The sequence below is a fragment of the Tenrec ecaudatus genome, chromosome X, assembly GCF_050624435.1.
Source record: "Tenrec ecaudatus isolate mTenEca1 chromosome X, mTenEca1.hap1, whole genome shotgun sequence".
Taxonomy (NCBI): domain Eukaryota; kingdom Metazoa; phylum Chordata; class Mammalia; order Afrosoricida; family Tenrecidae; genus Tenrec; species Tenrec ecaudatus.
The window spans coordinates 14,893,038-14,917,850 of record NC_134548.1 but is presented as its reverse complement, the minus strand read 5'-3'; the positions used below and the strand labels follow the sequence as shown (position 1 = coordinate 14,917,850).

The 24,813-nt window shown below is 37.7% G+C and overlaps 1 protein-coding gene and 1 non-coding gene across 4 annotated transcripts in view; one reads left to right on the top strand and one right to left on the bottom strand.

Moving 5' to 3' along the window:
- CDKL5 (cyclin dependent kinase like 5) overlaps positions 1-24,813 on the bottom strand; it is a 209,363-nt gene that overhangs the window by 164,340 nt on the left and 20,210 nt on the right. The window lies entirely within an intron of this gene.
- Positions 16,595-16,727, top strand: LOC142435353 (small nucleolar RNA SNORA5). Its single transcript, XR_012781423.1, has one exon. It is a non-coding gene; the product is annotated as a small nucleolar RNA SNORA5 (small nucleolar RNA).

Below are 24,813 nucleotides of genomic sequence, written 5' to 3'. Positions count from 1 at the left end.
TTATTGTTATCATCATCATCACCATCATCACTTGTGTGTTCATCTGTTCCCCTATAAGCCTTAAATAGAATGTACACACCACAAAGGCAATGGATTTGTGTGTTTTACGAACATCACCTCCAGTACATTAAAGGTAGCTCATTTCATAATAACATCTCAGTACATATTTGTTCAACTAAATAAAATAAAACAGATGTTTTATTTTATCATGCTAATAGTAGCCATAAGAAAGCTGAAATAGTTATAACCAGACAAAATATGTTTTAACATCAAAAACTCTTACTAGAGATCAACAGGAACATTTTAGTATAATAAAGTGGTCAATCCATCAGGAAGACATAAAAATTATAAACATACATGCTCCTAATGACAGAGTACATGAAAATGAACTAAAGAAAGAAGGTGAGCAACAGCAAGAGATAGCTACTGTATTGTTAGCAAATAACAGGTGCATTCAATGTTTGTTTGCCAACTGTGCCTCCATCTGCAAGGTATTTTCTTAGTGTTCTATGCTAACTTTTCAGCAACACATAAAAATTGGCATAGTGCATTTTTGAAAATAGCTTTCAGAGAAAGGGCAAGAAAGTATAGGCAGTGTGCATTATTTGCACAAAAGCATGTAATAGGGAATTAACTGCACAGAAGAGTCAGAGACCTATCCTGTGCTCAAGCTTTGTCTAATGAATATAAATATTCAGGCTTTATGTTATAAAAGTTACCACCCACAGCCATCAAGTTGATTCCAGCTCATAGTGAACCTATAGAGCAGAATAGAACTAATTGCTCCTTAGGGATAAGTTGTACCCTAGAAGATACAGCCAGTATTTCTATTCATATCCCAGTGGCCAAGACAACATCTAATACAGACACCTGGCTGCAAAAAGAGACTGAGAAATATAATCTTTACCTGGATGGGAAGTGACAGCTTTAAAAAAAAGTCAATGACTATATTAAGAATATTTGCTATATTCTAAGACTATATCTAAGGGGTACATCTATTTCTGAAGAACATTTTAGTCATTATCAGGGATTGAGTCTTTAAAAAGGTATTAGAAGAGCTAGAATTCTCCAACTCCAGATAAGGAAAAGGACAAAATTAAATGGAAAAAATGACAAATGAATCCCCATTACAGACTACAGGAGGGCGATCAATGAAAACTTTTTTCAGCACTTTCTATTTTTATCATGCCCTTCCTCCCTTACCCTGTCAGATCATCCATTAGCAAAGAAAATCAAGAACTAGTAGGCACATATGTTAAATTTGCACAGCAGAAGACAGAAGGCAGACGGGGAACACAAAAGATGTAGTAGGAGTTTTAGAACAGCAGACCACTTAATTTTGCTGGCTGACAGTACCAACCTAGCTGACAAAGATTCAAGACAAAGAGCCTAAATAAATAAATTTTTGTTAATTCTGTTGCCATCTAGTTGATTCTAACATACAATGACCCTATAGGGCAGAGAAGAATTCCCTCATATGGTTTCCAAGGCTATAATCTTTGCAGAAGCAAACAACTACTTTGCAGGAATATGGTTGGCTACTTCTGTAGTTCGGTGTTTTCAAACTACAGACCTTTCGGTTGGCAGCTCAAGGCTACCAGAGTTCCTTCAAAGAGCCTAGAAGCCTCAAATTAAAATCTCTTTTAAAAGGTAATTTCTCTTACTCACCAGTACTGGAGTAAAATATTAACCTTTCAGAAAGGCAGTGCAAAATTTAAACAGGGCACACTTGGTTTTTAACCCCAAATCCACTGCAGCCTATAGAAATTACCTGCATTTAAATCTTGTTCCTGGTTTCTTTTCTAAAATTTAAATGATATGACCTGACTTGAAATTCATCTACTGGGATTCTATAATATTTATAGAAAAATCAGTAAATCTGAAAGAGAAGACATATACAGTAAACTATACAGAGGTTCCTAACAAATTCTAGCTTGTCCTCACTGTCCTCCCCTCCCCTCTGTGTCCAATTTTCCTCCCCGACTTGTCCAACAGTGGTCCACAGGCCAGAGTCTGGGGTCTTAAAGGCTTGAAGGTAAACAAGCAGCCATCTAGCTCAGAAGCAACAAAGCCCACATGGAAGAAGCACACCAGCCTGTGCGATCACGAGGTGTCGGAGGGATCAGGTATCAGACATCAGAACAAAAAAATCTTACCAAAGTAAATGAGCGGGGGAGTGTGGAGTGGAGACCCAAAGCCCATTTGCAGGCCACTGGAGAGGGGTCTCGGGGAGGAGATGAGCCAGTCATGGTGGGATGTAGCACCGATGAAAAATACAATTTTCCTCTAGTTCCTAAATGTTTCCTCCACCCCCCAGCCCCCACTATCGTGATCCGAATTCTACCTTTCAAGTCTGGCTAGACCAGAGGATGTATAGTGGTACAGATAGGAACTGGAAACACAGCTATTCCAGGGCAGAAGATAACTTCAGGACCAGCAGTGTGAGTGGCAATACTGGGAGGGTAAAGGGAGAGTGGGTTGGAAAAAGGGAACCGATTACAATGATCTACATATGACCTCCTCCCTGGGGGACGGACAACAGAATAGTGGGTGAAGGGAGACGTCAGACAGGGCCAGATATGACAAAATAGTAATTTATAAATTATCAAGGCTTCATGAGGGAGGGGGAGCGGGGAGGGAGGGGAAAAAATGAGGAGCTGATGCCAAGGACTTAAGTGTAGAGCAAATGTTTTGAGAATGATGAGGGCAATGAATATACATATGTGCTTTACACAACTGATGTATGTATGGACAGTGATAAGAGTTGTATGAGCCTCTAATAAAATGATTAAAATGAACAAACAAACAAAAAATGTTCTTGACTGTGGCTCCACATAGGCAGCAGCCACACAGAGGAACAATACCCCCTCCTCCAGATCTCCCCACAAAGAGCCACTCACAGAGCTCTCCACAATCACCCTTTACAGTTCCACTTTGGTGGTGGCAAGCACTTAGCTTTTTAAGATTTTTCCAGTCAACTCCAGCTTCTCCACCTGCATCAGAGCTCCAGGAAGTTCTATTATTAACTATTTTTCTCTTTCTTCACCTTTTCTAAAGATTCCCAAGTTTCTGTTTCAAATTTACCAACCTTAAACACTGTAATCACAATTTAATACAGCTTTCATAAATTATCAACTATTCTTTTCATGGCTGTGACATGAAATAGCCTAGAGTTGGCAAAAATACAAGTCACAATTAAAAAGACATTCTGCTTTTTAATCATTGTAAAATAAGCATTTATGCTCACAACAAAAATAAAATCTAGACATGCAACCACAACACGGTTCATAATGTGGGAAGAATTTTTTCAGCCCTCAACATAAATTCCCAACTCAAGAAAGGTACAACTGGTAGCAAAATGATTCCATAGAGCACTACTAAAAAAATAAACAAGTAGCATTTAACTCTTCTGACTACCTATAGAATTCCAAACCATTTACTATGAATATCAATTTTATTTACAGAGCCCAGCACATTTGAAAAAAGATACAGAACTTTCTGAATTAATTAAGTTAAGACCACACACATAAATAAACTTCACAACCCATTCATTTGCTGATTATAATTATAGCTATAGCTATGTATTTTTCAAACCAGAAGAACTGCACATTAAATTCAAGCATAATGCTCCAAAGTTAGAATATTATTTCCTCTAAAATTTATATTAAAACAAACTGATAAGTTGCTTAAAGATACTAATTTTTTTTAAAAGTCTGAGTATTTCAAGTTATCATTTCCAACAGTACCTAAAACATTTCCAGAGTCTTAGAAATACATACAACTGCTACTACCTAAATATTTACCATATGTAAAGGGCTGTGAAAGACCAAAATAAGACATTATTTTCATTCCACAAAGCTAATTAAAGTTGCAGCCTTTCCTTGTCCATCTCCATAATTTCTAAAACAGTCAATACAGCCATTTTATTCATTACAGTTGCCTTTTGCTGGCCCATCGCTACAGCTCCATTAAGTTATTGTTGAAATACCACAGTCAGGATGGCATAGACTCCCCTGTGGAGAGGAACCTGCAGAGAGAGGTTGTATGCTTTTAAGTTCCAAGCACTTTCCTGGTGCTGCTGCTCAGCATCTGTTGAGACTTCCTTGACTACCGCTGTCCACAAACTCTTCCAGCTCACAGGAACATGCACAACATTGCCACAGGAGGGCCTACCACAATACTTTGATCCGTCAGCTGCAACCCACCAAAATTGTTCGACTACTTGGAATTTTCCTCTGTAAAATATTACCTGACACTTGCCCACATTGACACTCAGATGCCACTTCTCTCCCCCACATAGTTTCGAGAGTTCTTTCTGCAGTGCATTTCCCACCACACACCATTGAGCTAAACAGCAAGCTAATACCCTCTGCAAATGTGGAGAGCTCTCTGGCCTAGCTCCTTCAGAAGACTTCCAAGAATGATGACGAAAACAAATCATTCCACCTGATAGGCTTCACTAGTAACTCCCTACTTTGAAGAATTTTTTAAACCACTGGTAAACTTTCATATAGATGTCCTTGACATACACATTAAAAATGTTTACCATTAAAAATGTTTAGCATTTAAAATAGTAATATTTCCTAAGATTTGGTTATCTAGCCTTAGAAACATTAAAGAGGTTGGCTCAAAAAACATCATTATCTTTCACTTAGCCTCATGGCTGTTGAAGAAGAACCCAGAGATGTAGGTTTAAATTCAAAGATAATTCAGAAATGTGAACGGGATGCAGTTAATGCTGTAATTCAAGAAGAGTTTCTGCTTCCAATAATGATGACTAGGTAATTCAGACAAATCCTTCAACTAAAAACAATTAAAGATGCTGGACTAAATATTACAACTGGAAATAAGCAAAAGTATTATTCACAAATTATAGAAAATCTATAAGCTATAAATAAACTATTTAAAAATAATTAGTTCATCGACACTTAGGTATACAAAGGTAAATTTTTTAAATCAATTAATTTCTATATACCAGCAATATAATCATGAAACTAATTATTGATACTAGTTCTACCACCAAAAATATGAAATTCTTAGAAATAACACAAAATGTATAAATTGTCTACATAGGAAGCTATTTTTAAAGTATTTTTAAAAAGTAAAGGAGACATAAAAAGCCTTGGGTCCTATAGGCTTGAAGATAAATAAGCAGCCATCTAACTGAGAAACAACAAATCCCACATGGAAGAAGCACACTAGCCTGTGAGATCATAAGGTGTTGAAGGGATCAGTTATCAGTCATCAAAGACCAAAAAAATCATAAGACTGTGAATGAGGGGGAGTGGGGACCCAGAGCCCATCTGTGTGCAATTGGACATCCCCTTACAGAAAGGCTGCAGGGAAATGAGCCAGTCAGGATGCAATGTAGCAATGATGAAACATACAATTTTCCTCTAGTTCTTGAATGCTTCCTCCCCGTCACTATCATGATCCCAATTCAACCTTACAAAGCCGGCTGGACCGGAGGATGTACACTGGTACAGATAGGAACTGGAAACACAGGGAATCCAGGATAGATGAAACCCTCAGGACCAGTGGTATGAGTGGAGATACTGGGAGGGTGGAGGGAAGGTGAGGGAGAAATGGGGAACAGATTACAAGGATCTACATATACCCTCCTCCCTGGGGAAAGGACAGCAGAGAAGTGGGTGAAGGGAGACGTTGGATGGTGTAAGATATGACAAAATAATAATAATTTATAAATTATCAAGGGTTCATGGGGGAAAGGGAAGGAGGAGGGAGGGGGAAAATGAGGAGCTGATAGCAAGGGCTCAAGTAGAAAATAAACGTTTTGAGAATGATGACAACATGTGTACGAATGGGCTTGACACAATGGATGGATGGATGGATGGAAAGAGTTGTTCGAGCCCCCAATAAAATGATTTTTTAAATGTGCTGACAAACTTGGGTATATACAAGATATATACATGATACATGTGTATTTTACTGTATAATGTACATATACTATATGGATATTCAGAAACATTCATTAAAGGGTCATTATGAGTTGGAAAAACAAAGCGCATCAAGAAATTCCTCCTAAGGCTTACCTTGTTAGATAAAGGGGGAAACCTGGATATTATAACTTTCTAACTATTAGTCAATATAGAATTGCTTATGTAAATGATGTTATATAACAAAGCAAAATTATACCACCAGCAAAACTGTCTAACTCCATTTTCTGATAAAGGAAAACACCGATTATATCAAGTAAAACTCATGCTATAAAAAAAGATATATATTCCAACAAAATTTTTTTTTTCACAAAATTAGGAAGTGGGATAATCTATTTATCACTAGATGCCTCTTTAAAGGGAGACCAGGAGAACTTTGTATTGAGTCTATTTTAGGTTTATTATTAATTAGTTCTCCTAAGAAATTCGGAAAACATTGCTATTCTAATGAAAAAGCACAAAAGTTTCATTACTTTCTTCCTAGATATAGTTGAGGTTTTCCCCAAGACAGGGAGTTGGCAGAACCGGTATGTCAGACTGCTTTGCCCCAGATTTCCTCTATAAAAACTGATAAGGACAGGAGTTTTGTTTTTTATGACCATGGGAAATGAAACTGTCATCCTTACAAATTAACTGCTTGTATAAAGTTTCTCAAATATAAAAATCTATTAATTCCCAAAAACACAGTGACCAGTATGCATTCTTGTATGTGTGAAACTTCAATATGTGCTCAAGATTAATTTGTCCAAATATTTGTTCTCATCATTTCAGAATTTTATGTATATAACATAGAATTTAAAACAGGAAAATACACTGCTTCTCTCTGGAAAGTAGAAATTGGGGTGATTTTATTTTCATCTTCACCCTTTTCCTGTAGAGTTTTAATTTCTTCCAATATGTGAGTATAATTCAGGGGAAGATATTATCTTTTATTTAAAAATGAAATTCAAAATCGTCCTTTATCACACTTCCTATAACCAAACCAAAACCAAACTCACTGCTGTCAAGTCAATTCTAACTCATAGTAACCCTACAGGCCAGGGTCTCACTCCTATGAGTTTCTGAAACTGTTAACTCTTTATGTGAATAGAAAGCCTTGTCTATCTCCTGAGAAACTTGTGGTGGTTTCAAACTGCTGACCTTGCAGTTAGCAACCCAACGTGTAACCACTACCCCACCCGCCAGGGCTCTTTACTTCTCATAACAGGAGACATCTATCTCTTCACCTGACCTGCTCCTGCAAGATGCCACCATTTTCTCCCAACACATGGGTTCAAAACCTCAGCTGCTTAGGTGGCTGCCTCTTTCCTGACACCTATTCAACTGGCTCCCAAGGCCTATCAATCTATGAGGGGATATCCCCCAACCCCTCCCAAAAAAATGGAAAAAAGCTATGCTGGGCAGAGCTTTGTTAGTATGCATTTTTTTCCCAATAGGTAAGCACCAAGCAACTCACTCTGAGTTAGTACGCCCAGTGGCATCACCTGGAAAGGTTCTCTCTGGTCACAGTGAATTTTTTCGTAAAAGCAGTTTCACTCAAACCATGTTTTTTGTGATTTAAGAGAACAGTGTGAGGCTGTGAAATTTTGTTCCCTGCTTGGGAAAAATGATGCAGAAACTGTTGTGAAGTTCAGCACAGCTCACAAGGACAATGCTATGGGAAAACCTCAGGTGTACAAGTGATTTTCTAGTTTAGAAAAAGGTAACATGTCAATTCATAACAAACTTCATTCTGCATGTCTGTCAACCTCCCAAACATATGAAAACGTTGACAAAATGCATCCACTTGTGCTCAAAGACTGACGATGGGCCACTGAATAAATGGGGAAGCTTTCTGGACTACTTGGAGCTCCGTTCAGCGAATTGTAATGAAAGATTTGGGCATGAGAAGGGTCACTGCGAAATTTGTGCCTTGGGTTCTAACTGACCAGGAGAAAGAGCATCGAGGGGAAACATGCCGTGCTTTGAAAGAACAGCTCTGAAGCAACCCAGACTTTTTTCCCATGGTCATTACTGGTGATGAGACATGGTGCTTTTTATGACTCCTAAAAACAACATCAATCAAGCCAGTGGACAATGCCATTGTCACCTCACCCCCCCAAAAAAGCTCATCAAGTGAAATCAAAGATCAAAATGATGCTTTTTTTATTTCAATGTGAGAAGGACAGTGCATTTGGAGTTCATGCCACTGTCAGTGGTCAGGTTGTTAATCAAGATTTATCTTTAGAGATTTTGAAAAGATTGAGTAACAGGGTGCAACAAAAAAGGCCTGATTTGTGACAGACGGGGGACTGGTTTTGCCACCACAACAAGGCACCTGCTCATGCAGCCATCTCAGTGCACCAGTTTTTGGCAAAAAAAAAAAAAAAGGCATGCCTCTCTAGCCCCATGCACCTTACCTTACTCACCTGACCTTGCTCCATGCAACTTCTTTTTGTTTCCGTGAATGATGAAGAGGGACATGAAAGAACAGTAATTTGAAGATGTAGATGAGGTAAAGAAATAAATGAGGTAGGTGCTATCAGCCATCCATACAGATGTGTTTGAAAAATGTTTCCAAGAATGGAATCGCATATTTGAGAAATGTTTTCTGTGAAATAGAGAGTACTTTGAAGGTGATAAGGTTGTTTTGTAAAAAAATAAATACATAGCTTTGAATAACTTTTCCATTTTTTGCGGGGTACCCCCTCGTATTCCAGCTGTATTGCCCCCACAGCACCTATCACCTCCTTCCAATTCCCAGTGCTGCTTCCATAATTTACCTCACTGCTTACAATGCCTTTTAGTTTGTTACCTCATGAAAGTCTATCCATTTCTCATCCTCAAGTAAGCTCCCAGAATATCCTTTCCTTACCCAAAGGTTTCCCCAACTACTGACTCACACTCCAGTACTTGCAACTTCTCCTGTATGGTCTCTTTTGCAAATCTTAAACTTTTAATTTGGCATTCCTTGGTCAAGTAAGTATGCACCAGTTGTTCTCATACTTTAGTGCATCAGACTCACCTAGTTTGTTGTTGGTTGCAGTTGAGTCAATTCCACAGAGACTCAATATGTGCAGAGTAGAAATGCTCCATTGGGTTTTCAAAGCTGTGCCCTTTCAGAAGTAGAGCACCAAGTCTGTCTTTGAGGAGCTTCTGGATTAGTCCAAACCACCAACCTTTCCAACTATTAGTCAAACACTTAAGCATTCTTGGAGAGTAGGGTTAAAACTCAGATTACTAGGAGCAACTTCCAAAGTTTCTGGTTCACTGGGTCAGCAAGTGGGACCAAAGAATCTGCATTTCTAACAAGTGTTCAGGTGATATGCTACTGCGGGTCTCGGGACCACACCCTGAGAATTATTTGCTATAACTATTCTATCCATGACTCGTCAGGTAAGCCGCTTCATGAGTCATACACAACATGCACAACTTAATTCTTTAAAGATAAATTCTTTAAAGGTAAATTCTTTACCTTACATAGCCCTTCCATTAACTATTCCATAAGTACTTTCCCAAATAACATGCAATATGGTGTGCCTCTATTCTGAAACCTCATAACACTTGATTTGCAATTCGACTGGCAATTATATTTAGTCTTATATGAGCCTTCCCTATTCCTACTGAACCAAGATTATGAGGGTAGCAGACTTGATCTTAATGGTCTTTGATCATGATACATTACTATGGATAGAACTATGTTCCTCCAAAGTAAGTATGGAAATCCTAACCACTATACCTGTAGAGGCAAGCTAATGTAATAGCTTCACATCTAATATAACATAATATGACATATTTCCATATACAATCTAATGTAATGTCACCCACTTATGGTATTTGTGTTATCTCAGCATTTTAAAAAATTCTTCTTCTTTATTGATAATCCAGTGAACCCTGAAATTTTAGCTAATGATATCAATGACAGGCATAGTACATTAGTTCCCACAGCAGAAGGTGAGAGCAATCCAGTACTCAGCACAATCAATTTGCAAAGACAGGAACCAGCGTCTTCAAAGACCATGCTTCTTGAAAGTCAATCAGTAATGATTGGAGAAATAGAATGCTTTTAATTGAATACTATTTAAGCTATTTGAATGATAAGATCAATCTCTATAACTTCCTGATGTTACAATGACATTGGTTTGTTATTTACAAGTGACCCTAAAGGGCATTTAGGTAATGACTTCAATTACTTGCATAGGGTTGGGTAGTCGTATAATGAAAATGGAAAACTTTAAATGTGTGTCAAAAAGAGAGAGAGGGAGAAAGGAGAAAAGGAAGAAAGAAAGCAGACTCAATCATTATTGAGTAAATTCCAACTCACAGTGACCCTACAGGACAGAGTCAAAATGTCCCTGTGGTTTCCAAAGACTGTAAATCATTGAGACCAGAAAGCCTCATTTTACTCCTCTGGGTGGATTCCAACTGCTGACTCTTCTGATTCACAGCTGGTTACTTAATCGCTGTGCCACCAGAGCTCCTTATAAATATAGGAAAACCTGTGAACACTGAAATCTGTGTAAGGCAGAAATCGGTCACAAAGGAAAACTCCAGTTTGTTCCACGAAAATGAGCAATAAGAAAAATGGAAAACTTGTGAGACCCAGAAAAAGAAGGCAGTCCCATCAAGTTCCAGCTCTCATGGATTTCACTGTGCCTAAGAGAAATGAAAAGTATCTGCCCAGGAAAGACATGCACACAAGTGCTCACAGCAGCTTTATTCCCATTGGTCCCAAACAAGAAACCAGCCAAATATCCATTACCAGAGAAGGAATAAATTGTTATTTATCATACAATCAAATGGAAACAAGAAAAAAATCAGGAAATTCTTGCTCCAATCATTACAAATCATACTAACTGAACAAGAAATAAATCCATGGAAAAGAATTGTTCACATAAATATTTTAGTCATGTCAAATTATATTTTCCTTGAGAAATTATACATAATGCTGTGGATATTGAACCTGGAAATTTGCAAAAGTTTCACTAAGGTATATCATAATCAACCACAGCCTTGGAACACAATGGGCTATTTACCTGCTGAATTCCTACTTCACAGATGATAAGAATCTAGGTTAAAAATTTCTCTAATTTTCAATGTACTATATATTTTCAAAATCCTCTTTTTAAAAAGACATTGGGATATACATTAGGAAAAGAGGTAGCCTTTCCTCCTTTCATCCAAACTCTTTACAATTCCAGTTGCTTCTTCTGGGTACCAGCTACTGTCCCAATGCTACTTTACTACTGCCACAGAGTTAATGTCAGCTCATCACAACCCTAAAGGACAGGGTAGAACTGCCTTGTGTGTTTCCAAGACTGCAGTTCTTTATGGGAGTAGAAAGGCCCGACTTTTCCACGCACAGTAGCTGGTGGTTTTGAATTGCTGACCTTGCAGTTAGTATGCCAATGTGTAAGTACTATGTCATAGTAAGAGTAAAACCAAAGAAAGAAAAAAGGAAAAGATAGTGTGGGGGGGGGAATCTTACCTCACTGCAAAAGAAATATATCGAATAGTAATACCAGGAAGTAGCTGCCTAAAGTGTTTCCAACTCTCCAGGGACAGCTATAGAATAACATTCTAGACCAGTGATGTTCAATGGAACATTTTATAATAATGGGAACGTGCACTGCATCTCTATTGTACAAATACAGTAACCACTAGCCAAATATGACTATTGGGTTGTGGCTAGTAAAACTGAGAAACTAAATCATGAGCTTTATTTCATTTTCATTAAACTCAATTAATTTCATTTCTATTTAAACAACCACATGTAACTAGATGGTACTACACTGGACACAGAAACTCTAGACATGTGATCTCTATCCCAATGCTTACCACTTATATATACACACATATATATACTCATGCATAGATACTCATACCTATACATATACATATGTATACATTTCCTCAATTAGAAGGCTCTACTGCAAGATCAGGAGGTCAAAACCAACAGTCGCTCAATGGGACAAAATTGAAGCTTTCCACTCCTGTAAAGAGTTAATCTCAGAAACCCTCAGAAGCAGTTCTATCCTAGGCTGTACGGTCATCATGAGGTGGAATTGACTTGATGGCAACAAGTTTGGTTTGCTTATTTGACTAGGTGAAAACACCGTCAATTTATTAGCTCATGAGGAGAAATATAAAAAACGACTACATTAAATATACATGCCAGGGTTAGGGTTCATCTGAATTTAGTAACATTAAAACCGGGAAGAAACGTCAAACCAAACCAAATTTACTGCTATTGAGTGAATTCTAACACGTAGGGAACCTATAGGGTAGAATAAAACTGCTCCCATGAATTTCAAGGCTGTAAATCTTTACAGGATCAGAAATCCCGATCTTTCTACTCTGCAGAGGCTGATATATTTGAACTGTTGGCCTTATGGTTAGAGGTCCAATGTGTAACCTGTTATGCCACCAGGGCTCCATATGAAAATGCTATTAAAACCAAGGAAATCCAGTAACTGTTTCTAGGCTTCTTCCTCCTTGATGGAAGCAGCCAGTGGAAAAGGATTATGATATGTCCATGCCTACAAAAATGCTCAGCATAGAGAAGGTACTCAATAAACATTTTCCCAGTAAAGTGCCAAACAGCTGTCTCTCATTCCCCTATTGATACTGGAGCTTCAATAGTTATATTCCCAATACCTACACAGTGCTTACAGTGTAAGATGGACTCAATATTTCTTTTCTTAATTGGCATGCAATAATGAGTGTGGAAAGAATGTCGTGGGAACGAGTAACATTTTGAAGACAGATGCAGCAGAACTTGCTGACCTGAATGTAGAATTATAAAAGGTGAACTCTAGCATCATGAACATAAAAAAAAAAGTCTGGAAGAGAAGCCGAGTTTAGGGAATGAAGCTAAATGTAAGAATGATATGTAGCACTTGCTGTGACGTCTTAATTCATGTTTTCTATTTTACCTTTCTAGTATTCATTCCAATGGCTACACGGAACTCACAGATAACATTCATGATGAAAGTGTTTTTTAAGGTAGTTAGCAAGTTGCAAATCCAGAAAGAAATGATCACGGTTGAGTTGTTTCTCTGGACAAATTACATGTTTAAGTGGCCAGAACCTCACTTTCAGTCAGCAAACATTTGCTGGGTACCAACTGCAGAAGGGATGTATAATACAAAACTCCAAGAAAGAGCTCAACGAAGTGGCATGTATACAAGGAGTGTGATGCCTAGAAGAGGTAGAAACCACCAGTGCCTGGGGAAAAGAGGGGAACAACAGCTGAGGGAAAGGCTTCACCATAATATTATTTAAAGAGTGTTTTTTTCCAGTTAGTGTAAAAACTGTATTTTATTGTAAACTTCGTGTTATTCATGGAAGATTACCTTTTGGGGAAGTATACGATGTCTTACTAATGTCCATTTGCCATGTGCACTCAAGTCTTACTGGCTCGACAGACCTCTCTCTTAACAGACCTCAACATAATGACCAACTCCCCATTACTTTGGTGAAGCAAACTGGCTAATGCCAGCTGTACTAATGTATTTGGCTAATAGGCAGTTGTTTATTTCAACTTCACACTTATATACCCTTAAATTGCACTGCACACTTGGCATCCGCAAGTCAGTTGCATTTCTTCCCAGAAACTACTTGTCAACTCTTCTTGTAATAGTCACCACATGTCAACCAATGAAATATTATGCAAAGCAATTAAAAGAAAGTTGCCTTTTCTGTGAAAATCATACTGGATGTTTTGGCAAGATTTGATAAAGGTGAGGAGTCATTTTTAAAATGTGGCTGTCTAATTAATTAGGTATGAGTTAGATAATTTTAAAGGAGAGGAGAAAACTAAAGAAACAAAAAATCTGGGGTTCTGCACTTGATGGATTACAAAACTATCTCCATTTGTGGAAATATTGCTTCACTTTCAAAAATTGGTATAAACAGGATAGATTATGCATATGGTTCATATAATCAGCACTGAATTTTAGCCTGCTGATCTAAACTCAGAAAAAATGCTTAGCCCTATATCAAAATACTGACAAATAATACCTGATTTCTGGCAAACTATTTAAGTATACATTTTCATTTACTCAAAAAACAATTTTTTAGTTTAATTTTTAGTTGTTAATTACCATCCAATAAGGAGACTTCCATCTGAAAACATACTGGTGCTTATTTGCTGGTTCAAATCTCAATTTTTTTAATGAAAGTCATTATGACAATTAAAATATCATTAATACAAGTATTTCCCTCTTTTAATTTTGATGTTCAAGAACTAAAAAAAGTAAAATAAAACTATCTTATTGAGCTATGGCAGACATCAGTTTTACAGAAACAACATGCATGTAAAACAATGCTCCCAAAAGATCTGTGGAAATCCAAGGATAGGAAATTCAAGGAAAGATAGTATGAGGAGACTTCAAAATGTTTTCAGAAAAATTCCGTTACCTTTCAATTTCATTTTTCCATGACTTTTGAAGCCCCTTCATACTTCTATCTTGGTGGTGGGAATATGTAGGAAATATGAAAACTTATCTATGGGGCGGGGACTTAAAAGAAAAAAAAGAAATCTAGTTCAATTTGAACAAAAATCCAGACAACACAGACAAATGCTAAACTGGTTCTTCAAAAGAATGTTTTCAACTCAATTGTAGTATTAATTATACACCAACTAATCACATACTGCAATAATTTATAATTCAAACACCATCCATGAAACATTGACATAAACATCATAATCCTTTTTATCATTTTATTGGGGCTCTCACAGCGCTTCTAACAATCCATATATCCATTGTGCCAAGCACATTTTTATATATTTTGCCTCCATGATTTTCAAAACATTTTCTTGCTACTTGAGCCCTTGGTATCAGTTCTCTTTTTTTACTCCCTCACCTACCCTCACACCCTCACGAACCCTTCATAAGTTGTAAATTATTATTATTTTCATATCTTACATGGTCTGCTGTCTCCCTTCACCCATGTTTCTGTTGTTTGTCACCCTGTAGGGAGGGGCGGTTTATACATCAATCATTGCTATCGGTTCCCCTTGTCTCCTCCCACCTTCCCCCTCCCCTCATGGTATCGCTACTCCCATTATTCTTCCTGAGGGGGTTATCTGTCCTGGGTTCCCTGTGTCAAGAGTATACATGCTCTGGTCTCGCCAGATTTGTAAGGTAGAATTGGGGTCATCAGAAGTGGGAGGGGGGAAGCATTAAAGAACTAAAGGAATGCTGTATATTTCATCAGTGCTATACTACACCCTGCTTGGCTTGTCCCTTCCTTATAACCCTTCTTAGAGTTGTCTACAGAAGGAGTTTGGATCTCCATTCCGCCCTGCTGGTTTGCATCAATATGATTGTTTTGGCTCTTTTGATGCCTGATACCTGATCCTATCCACACCTCATGATCACACAGGCTGGTGTGCTTCTTCCATGTGGACTTTGTTGCTTCTCAGCTAGATGGCTGCTTGTTTATCTTCAAACCTTTAAGATCCCAGATGCTGTACCTTTTGATAGTCAGGCACTATCAGCTATCTTCATCACACTTGCTTATGTACTTATTTGTCTTCAGCGATCATGTCAGGAAGGTGAGCATCATAGAATGCCGGAATATTAGAACAAAGTGTTTTTGCATTGGGGGAGTACTTTAGTAGAGGCCTAATGTTCATCTGCTACCTTAATGCATATTATATATATGTAAATATATTTCCCTATAGTTATAAATATATTTAAATATGTACATACCTGTATTTAGACCTCTATAAATGTTCTTTGCCTCCTAGTTCTTTTCTATATTCCCTTTTACATTTCTCTTGTGCCAATATCATGTTTGACCTTCATTTGGCTTTCATCAATTCCCCTTGGCTACACTGCATTTGATCAAACCCCACTAGGCATTCTACACCCTCCTCACCATTGATTTTAGATCATTTATTTTTCCTTTGTCCCTGGGTTTGTTGGCTCCCTGCTTTTGTCTCCCTGATCTTCCCCTCTCCCATGCTCCCCCAGATCTGTAGGTCCCATTATTTTCTCCTTAGAATTGTTTATCTTGCCTATCATATATAGATAGACATGAGAGGGAGGGAAAAGCTTATAAATCATTCCAGATATGTTTACTTTTATGACTGTTTTCTGATTGAGTCTCATGTGGGGCCCCTGAGTCTATTTTTTGAATTAGTTTCTTGGGGACTTCATTGCTTTGCCATTATCCTTTTTAAGTATCTTAAATTCCAGAGATCAAAATAATGTAGATGTTCAATACTCAATGCAAAGAAAACCAAAATTTTCACAACTGGACCAGTAGGTAATACCCATGAGAATGGAGAAAAGATTGAAATTGTCAAGGATTTCATCTTGCTTGGGATCCACAATCAATGCTCATAGAAGCAGAAGTCAGGAGATCAAACAACATATTGCACTGGGTAAATCTGCTGCGCAAGACCTCATTAGAACATTGAAAAGCAGGGAGGTTACTTTGAGGACTAATGTTCACCTGACTCAAGCCATAGTATTCCCAATCACCTCACATGCATGCATAGACACTGAATAACGAATACCAATGAAAAATCGATGTGTTTGAACTATGGTGTTGGCAAAGAATACTGAAAGTACCATGGACTTCCAACAGAACAAACAGATCTGTCTTGGAAGTACAGCCAAAATGCTCCTTAAAAAGCAAGAATGTGCAGCTGTGTCAAAGTCAGTGCCTGCCCCACCCATGGCTGTCACTGGCCCAAAAGGCTGCCCCAGAGACACTGTAACTCATGGACCCTATTCCTCTGCTGAGCCTCAGGGATAAATTTTGTTACAGACATTGAGAGACAAAAAAAAAAAAAAAAGCAAGAATGATAAGACTTCATCTCACATACTTTGGACAGGTTGACAGGAGAAACCAGTCCCTGGGGAAGGACATCATGCTTGATAAAGTGGAGGGACAGCAAAAAAGATGGACAAGGTGGACTGACACAGTGGCTGCAACAATGGGCTCAAACATAAGAACAAAAGAACAATTGTGAGTATGGCCAGGACAGAGCAGTGTTCCATTCTATTGTACTTGGAGCCCCTATGAATTCAAACCTACTCAATGGCACCTAACAACAATAACTCCAGAGGTTCGATAAATGTTTGCTGGTTTCTTATGAGGTAAACATTTCAAGATTCTAAGTAATAAACGCAATAGGCAAGATGATACAGTTCAGAAACATGATTACCTAATGAACTATACAAATCATAATAGTAATCAATGTTCCAAGAAAAGAGTGCTCATTTCAGACAAGGAGGTTGTGTCTTAGGCATAAAATGCAAGATGTAGAAAAACGGGTACGTACTAAGTTGAATAAGCAAAAAAAAGAAGGCATGTTCCAGAAAAGTTTGGTTAAGGCATGTTCCGGAAAAGTTTGGTTAAAAGCACTTGAAAATTGTAGATCATCATCATGATATTGTAGTGTATAATTTCCAGTGTTTCTGTGTTTACCATTTCACTCACTAAATCATCACAGCAATCTAGAGAATTTATAATCCAGTAAATCACATGCTAGAGATAAAAAGTGAGAAAAGATGATTTGGTCCAAATTCCACAACATGAAAATGGGGAAACATGGGCAAAATTTGATTCTGTATAGGTTCTGAATTCAAAGTGAAGAAAGTTGGATTTTAGCCTGTACGCACTGGAAATGTATTACTAGATATTTACAGTTATAAAATTTATTGTGATATAGCATTATGAAAAAATACTTTGATTAGTAAATTGTCAACACAACTCAAGGAAAATAGAACATTCATTCACTCCACAAATGTTTTATGAATAAGTCCTCTACACTACTCATAAAATGAAAGGAAGATGTTAGTGAATAAAACAGACCAGGCCTTCCCCTCATGGAGTTTAAAATCATAAGAAATGAAAAAAAAATCCAACACAGAAAAATATTTCAAATAAAAATCTTATGACATCAGATTTTTAAACAATGATAACAGCTAAAATATATAGCACTTTGTACACACTAAACACTGTTCCAGCTGCTTTATTTATATAAATTAACTTAATCTTAACAAGAACACTTATGATAGTAGTACTCGAAATTAGTACTAGTATTAGTACCAGAAACTTCATTTTACTGTCAAGGAGATGAAGAGAAATTAAGTAACTTGCCCAAGAACACAAAGTCAGTGACAGGACTGGAAAGCAAATCCAAATCCAGGCTTTCCTGTTTCAGAATTATAAAACTGAAATAAAACACTATGTTATATCCTTTAACAAATAAACCACAGAGCCTCAAACTAGCCCTTGTGGAATATCTACATACCTCCTTGCAGTGTTTTTGCATACATTGCCACATTTAATCCAACCCCTGGGCTTTGTTTTGTTTTGTGCTTAAATGTCTATGTGTACACATTGAGATTATTGTTATCACAATTATTGAAGAACTAGGTATGTAACAGTATTTCCCTCTGTTGCCTTCAACTCTCATGCTTTAGAAAGGTGGTCTTACAAAGAGGTAGCATCAGGGCAAAACACTTCAAAAGGCAAAATAATCAGTATCAGCACATAAATCTCCTCAAATCATGTCTCATTATGACTAAAACAATGTGGCATTTCTCTCCTGACTTCCAAAGTCTTCTCTACCAATCATTAAAAGATAAGAATGGTCCTAGTGTCATTAAATACCATGTCCCCTGGGTCATACACCTAGGAAGAGTCAAACCCCAAATCAAATTGAGGTTTATTTCAAACCCTCATAGCCCTGTTTAACTATGACATCATCTTACAACAGTTGTTTGTAAGCTTCACTGAATACATTCTGAGTAACTAAATAAACTGAGAAAGCCAAGGCGTGAGGAACAGACCCGTCTATTCATTAAACTTTAAACAGCAGTGAATTTAACAAATTTCAGACTAGATGTAGTGTTTAGTCTGTGCAGAGGGAAGGCAATGCTTAGTACTACTCTCCACAGTAGGCTCATTGATGTCCCACAAGCAATCTTTTCTGAGGTTTGATCCATTTGTATCAATTTTCACAGTATCCAAGCCAATCAACTATGAAAAGCTAAACAGAAAAAAGCCTGAGTTATCAATACTTAATCCATTGTATTTTTGCTAGCTCATCCATCTAAAAGGTTTCCCCTCCAGTCTGAGCCTTGTTGTAATTGCTGATTTTTCTACTGTACTAGAGATTAAAATGGCCGAACTGACCATTAACAGCACAGCTACTTTAGAAAGCAACAAAACAGACCATTTACTATGATTCCAAATGTGTTAGAGGAATCAGGAAGGTGGTCTGACAAAGAATAAGTATCAGGACAAAACACTCCAATTGGCAAATACAATCAGTATGCACACAAAAATCTCCTAAATCTTGTCTCATTGTTTCTAAAGCAATATGGGCATCTTTCTCCCAACTTCCAGTCTGAACCACTAAATTTTAATGCTAACTTTAGCAGCATAAAATATAAAAGGGGAATGATAAAGATGTTGTTTAGGTATGGGTTTAATATATTGATTTTATACAAGATTACCCATTCATTCAGCAAATATTTAGTCAATACCTACAGAGGCTTGAAATACAATGGTTAGCATTCGGACACTGTGCCATTATTTCTCTACTTTCTCTGTTGGATTCGATAAACCCTTGCAATGGCCACACAGAACTCACAAACAATATTCATAATTATGACTTTTTAGGGAAGTTCATTCAGGTGAGAAAGGTTCAGTCATGACAGTTTCTTCTTTGCAATGCCCGCAGGAAGGCCTCTCTCTGGTCATCACCCACTTGACTTGGCCTGTGCCCTGCTCAGGTAGTGTCACAAAGCTCTTTTAGGGCTACCAATAAATGCTCAAAGACACTCAGCTCCAGCTCCACAAGTCAGTAAACCCAGCTCCCCCACTTAGGTTACCAGAGGAACCCAATGCACAAGCCAGCCACCTGCCCCAAGGCATTCCACTTGACTTGCTCTGTGGGCTGGGAAGTCCACCACTCTGTCTCATGCTCTGGTCCTGTCTCTGTCTCTTGGCTCTGCTGCTGCTGCTCTGGTGTCAAGGATGTCTCCTGGTTCAAGAAGGTTCACTGTGCAGGAATCTCGGAGCTCAAACGACATGCTACACGCCCAGCTCTTCTCTCCTGCTGGTAATGAGATCCTCTCTTCCAGCTTCAAAGATGGTTCTTTTTATACCCAACAGGATGACAATCACAATTACCCCATTAACAATCCTTGCAGCTGAATCATACAATCTAATCAATATCTTCCCCCACCTTTCTGCCCATCAGTAAAACGAAGATCATTTGGTGGGAGTAAAACATGGCTATGGCTGGAAGAGCTATACTAAGTCTCAGCATTGCACACACCAACTTTTTAAAAAATCATTTTATTAGGGGCTCATACAACTCTTTACAATGTGGACATACATCCTTTGTGTCCAGCACATTTGTACATATGTTGCCATCATCATTCTCAAAACACTTGCTTTCTATTTGAGCCCTTGGTATCAACTCCTCATTTTCCTCTCCCTCCTCGCTCCCCCCCCAACCCTTGATAATTTAAAAATAATTATTATTTTATCATATCTTACACCATCCGACGTCTTCCTAACCCAGTTCTCCACTCACACACCAACTTTTACAGTATTCTATGCACCAACAAAATAACAAGTTTTGAAATGGGACGATTTTCAGAACGGCATGTACAGAAACCACTGACAAATATAAAAATATGTAGAGTAGCCTAATGTGTATCCCTGGATAGGAAACATCTCTGTTTCCCTTCAAGTATTTGGCATATTACCCTTCATTAAACAAAGGTTCAGTTAAGATATTTGTTTTCTTTTTCTCTCTGAGATACGGTGTATCATGGCTACTTTAATACTCTGACAAAGGAGGAAAATAAACAAGAGTAATTATTTATTGTTATCTATTATGTGCTGTGTTAGTCACTTCACCTACATTAACTCAGATAATTTTCACACCCACCCACCTTATAATGTGTGTATTGTTAATTATAAAACCAAGACTGGGTTTTTTATTTTTAAGAACAATTATAAAACAATCTAACACCAAAACAATACGAAGTACAGTTTATATTTGTCACTGTTTACTTATTTCATATTAAAAGGAAAGAATAAAAATAACAGCAATAAGGAATCAAGTGACCCTTATACAAGAGTAATTTTCTAAAAATCTCTATTAACCTGAAAAAATACACACAAAAACACAAATGCCAATATGTGAATTTATGAAATGTCAATTATACAGTAATTTCCAGACCCAAACAAAACAAAAAGAAGAAAGCATCTAGCTAGAATGTCAAATATAATAAAAAGTATTTAACTAGCAACCTTTTTTAAAGGCAAACCAGAAGTATTTCCTCTACTCTGTTCATAGGTGTGGCACACTCCTATCTGTATCATCTACCAGCACTCCCAAGGCTTCTCTCATGGGGGATATAAAGACCATATGCTAAGAAAATTAAAAATGCACGCAAGAATTATACTTACTTTGATACCTGGGATACAGACAAAGGAGGAACCACATGAGGTGCAAGGCCCTGAGGCTCTGTCTTAAAATGGCTGACCAAAAACACTTGTTTACCTTTCCTCCCACACCAAAACCCGCTGAAATAAGCAAAAGAAACATAAGAATAAATCCAGGGCACCAGTGGGAATCCTGGAGGTGCTCCCAGCAGACTGAGCTGCAAGAATTCAAGCAACTATGAAACAAGGACAGAGCTTGGGTGGGGCTCTGATTAGTCTCACTTGCCAACCCAAAAGTCTGTGGTTTGAGCTTACCACCCACTCCACAGAAAAAAAAAAGTTGTGTCAGTCGTCTTCCATAAAGATTTATATCACAAAAAAAAAAGATTTATATACTTGGGAATCCTATAGGGCCATTCTACTCTATCCTATATGGTCCCAATGAGTCAGAATTCAACTTGATGGGAATAGGTATAAAACAAATTAAAATCAAGTTTATGGTAAAATCCAGAAAAGCTGACGAACCCACAACTTCTTGTAAGCATGTAATAGATGAACACCTCAAAAAGATAAATTTTCCCAGTAGAATCTGAGGTGATGATAAAATTACATGTAACAGGGATTGAGGAAAGGAAATGGCTAATAGTAAGCCATGTAAATTGAAGAGCTGTAATCCACCTTTGTCAGTATCTCTCACCCAACCTCTTTCCGACGGTGGCCCAGACTTGGCATTCTAAAATGAAGATTCAGACAAAAAATGTCCTCAATAAAGTTGATGCCAGAGAAATGGAGTAAGGTGCCACAACCTGGAAGCCAAGTGACTTACATCCACTGCAGGCGAAAAAATTTATATTCCAGACAAAAGATCAGACAGAAAATTTAAAAGGAGAACCATATGTGCTGGTGCTTAGAGTTTTTAGGCAAATGAGGAAAGGATGTGAGGCTCGTGGTAGGCAGGTAGGTAGGTAGGTAGGTAGGTAGGTAGGTAGGTAGGTAGGTAGGTAGGTAGGTAGGTAGACAGAAGACAGACAGACAGACAGAAACCATATTCAAGAGGGCCATATCAAGACAGCCAAACTTTCTCACCTTTTATTTCTGCTGTTTTCAAAGGAGCACCACTATAGCCTTTCAAGCAGGTCAGAGATATGATCAAAATCACATCACACTGACAACAGTAGGTGATATATTTGAGTTGGGTAAGACCCAACTGTCTACCATGGGTGCCTGGATAGATAGTAGAACCATTAGCAAAGACTTTTTCTTAATTAATAAGGAGGTACAAGTTGAAGGAAAGAATGATGCATTTCATATTAGACATTCTGTGTGTAAGGTAGCTTGAGACATTCACACAAATTAGTGTAGATTTCCATTAAATTATAAAGAATGATTCTGAAGCTTGTTGGGAATCATCTGGGGAGGAAAAAGCAAACAAACATCTGCATATACATGGAAATGAAACCCTAAGTATTACTGATATTTTGCAGAGACCATAGCCCAGGTTAAAAGCAGTGTGTAAAGTGAGTAGATCAAGAAGAATCCAGAAAGGATACAGGGAAAGAAGCATAAGAGAGGGACACAGAGAACAACGATGACAAGGAAACGAACAGTTTCAAGGATACAGTGATTAACAATGTCAGGTGTAACAGAAATGCCAAATAAATTTAGGACTAAGTGAGTACACTGGATTCGGTGCATAAGAAGTCCCAAACAATCTTAGCACCAACTGTTTAAGCAGTAATAAGGGTGGGAAATAAGATATCAATAGTTTTGATTGTTTAAGTAGTTTAAATGCTTTAAATAGCTTCAGAAGTGAATGAGAAATGGAAAAAGGAAGATCACATGAGAAGGGGAGATGGTTTGGTATGTAGGAGAAGTACGGACTTGTGTTTTCAGGTAAAGTTGTCTAGGATAAGAGCTTCCAGAAAAAGGAAATGGGAAGTGAGAAACAAAGGAGTCAAAAAAAATAAAATTAACAAAAAGGTTGAACAGGGAACTGCCTGAAATTCACGTTAGATTCAGAAGGGGACACAGAATGAGGGATATAATTCCTGATGTCAGCTGGATCTGGCGGAAAGCAAAAAAGAAGAAAGTTTTGTGTTTTACGGACCATGCAAAGGCATTCAAGGGCAGATCATATCAAATTACTGATAACACTATGAAGAAAGGGAATTCCATAACATAATTAATTCTGCTTATGCAGAATCTGTAAATAGACCAAGATGCAGTCATTCAAACAGAACAAGAGGTTATTTCATGGTTCAAAATCTGGAAGGAAAAGTATATGTCAGATTTTGTCCTTTAACCCTACTTTTAAATCTGTGCACTGAGCATATATCTAAGAAGATGGGGCTATATGAATAAGAGCATGGCATCAAGATTGAAGGAAGGGTCATTAAAATTGGCAATTTACAGCTAATACAGCCTTGCTTGCTGAAATGGACTCAAACACAGTAATGATTGCAAGGACAGTGCAAGACCAAGCAGCGTTTCATTCTGTTGCACACAGGATCAGTATGTTGGAACGAATCCATGGTACCTAATAACCTAACAACTGTCTATTAACCTACTAATTGTGCGTTTACACCAAAACAATTGGACTGTATTTAAACCTTAGAATTTGTTCTCTTTAAAAGCTGGCTTTCAATTGTCATAATGCTGTTTTCTTGTCTTTCCTTTTATCAAACATTTTAAATATAGTTATGGCCAAGCCTCTATCTTTGAGAATGTCTTATTATCTGTAGTTTTTAAAGAGACCTCCTATGTGTTTTATCTCCTCCAAGTTTTGTATTGTTTCTTTGAGTGGTTTGCAGTATTTGAAAAATTGTAGGACACTTCTTTAGATGGCTTTGCATTTGTCATTGATGGTAATCTTTGGGTTCATGCCTTCTGGAACAGATTGAGTATACGTACCAAATGAAAGTGGAATAAATAAAAACAAATACACACCTAGACATATCACAAAGAAATATCAGAACACCAAAAAAAGAAAAAAGTCCTAAAAGTAGTCCAAGAGAAAATGTAATTACCTACAAAGGAATCACAACTGAACTGACGACAGACTTCTCATTAACAACCAAGAGTTGCCAAAGCACAAGAGAATATTATCAAAGTACTGAAGGAAAACAATTATCAACCTACAATTCTGTACCTAGTTCAATAATTATTAAAGAGAAAGAACAAAATAGAAACTTCCAGACACACCATAGCCATGAAAATTTACTATTACCGGGTTTTTGCTGAAAGAACTACTTAAGAACACTCTGTATCCTGGCCCACCAGGCCGTGAGGATGATGTTCCTGAGTAGAGCAGCCAGTCCACAGAGAGAACAACATGGCTGGCCCCACTATGAGAAATGATGCCCCTCAGTGGCTAAGGGCGATACAGGGGACAGCACCGGAGACAGTGAGGGAATTGCACCTGACCTGATCCTACCACACCTAG